The sequence below is a fragment of the Sminthopsis crassicaudata genome, chromosome 5, assembly GCF_048593235.1.
Source record: "Sminthopsis crassicaudata isolate SCR6 chromosome 5, ASM4859323v1, whole genome shotgun sequence".
Taxonomy (NCBI): Eukaryota; Metazoa; Chordata; class Mammalia; order Dasyuromorphia; family Dasyuridae; genus Sminthopsis; species Sminthopsis crassicaudata.
In genome coordinates, this window is record NC_133621.1 from 40,788,671 (window position 1) to 40,789,444 (window position 774).

Below are 774 nucleotides of genomic sequence, written 5' to 3' on the forward strand. Positions count from 1 at the left end.
CTCTCCAGGAGAAACCTTTCCTTGTAACAACAAATATAAATAGTAGGCAAAACAAAGCAACACAGTGGCCTTGTATGAGAACGAGAGTCTCATCCTGTGCTTTTAGTCTATCACCTCTGCCAAGGGATAGGAAGTGTGTTTCACCACCGGCGCTTTGGGGCAATATTACCTGGGTCAGAGTCATATTTTTATTGTGCTCATCATGTAAATTGTCCTCCTGATTCTGCTCATTTTATTCCGCCCTAGTTCACATGGATTTCCTTCGTAGACCACAAACTGCTCAGCCATTCCCCAATTGATGGGCACTTATTTTGTTTCTGCTCCTTTGCTACAAAGCAAAGCGCTGCTACTGAGGTTCTGGTTCACATGACCCTTTTCCCTCTGCCTTTACTTTCCTTCTAGGGCATACCTAATAGTATTAAAAATAGTAATAACATTATAATTATATTTCTATATTATATATAATTATAAATAGTAAATATAGAGAATTCAGTCATTGGAGAAGTAAGTTCCATATTGTTTTCCAGAAGTGTCGAAGCAATTCACAGTACCAGCAGTGAATTTGAGGGCCTTTTCCTCCTTGTTACCTTTCTCTCCCCATCCCCACCCTCCAGTGGTTTAAATGCCCACGGGCCACCGCTTTGACAAGCGCGTTCACCTGCCATGAATCCGATGAAAGATTTTCCCGGTCCAACCAAGGCATTAGAGTACCCATTTCCCAATTTATTTTGACCACTTGCCTGACTCGGATTTCATCATCTTCAAGTTTGCACA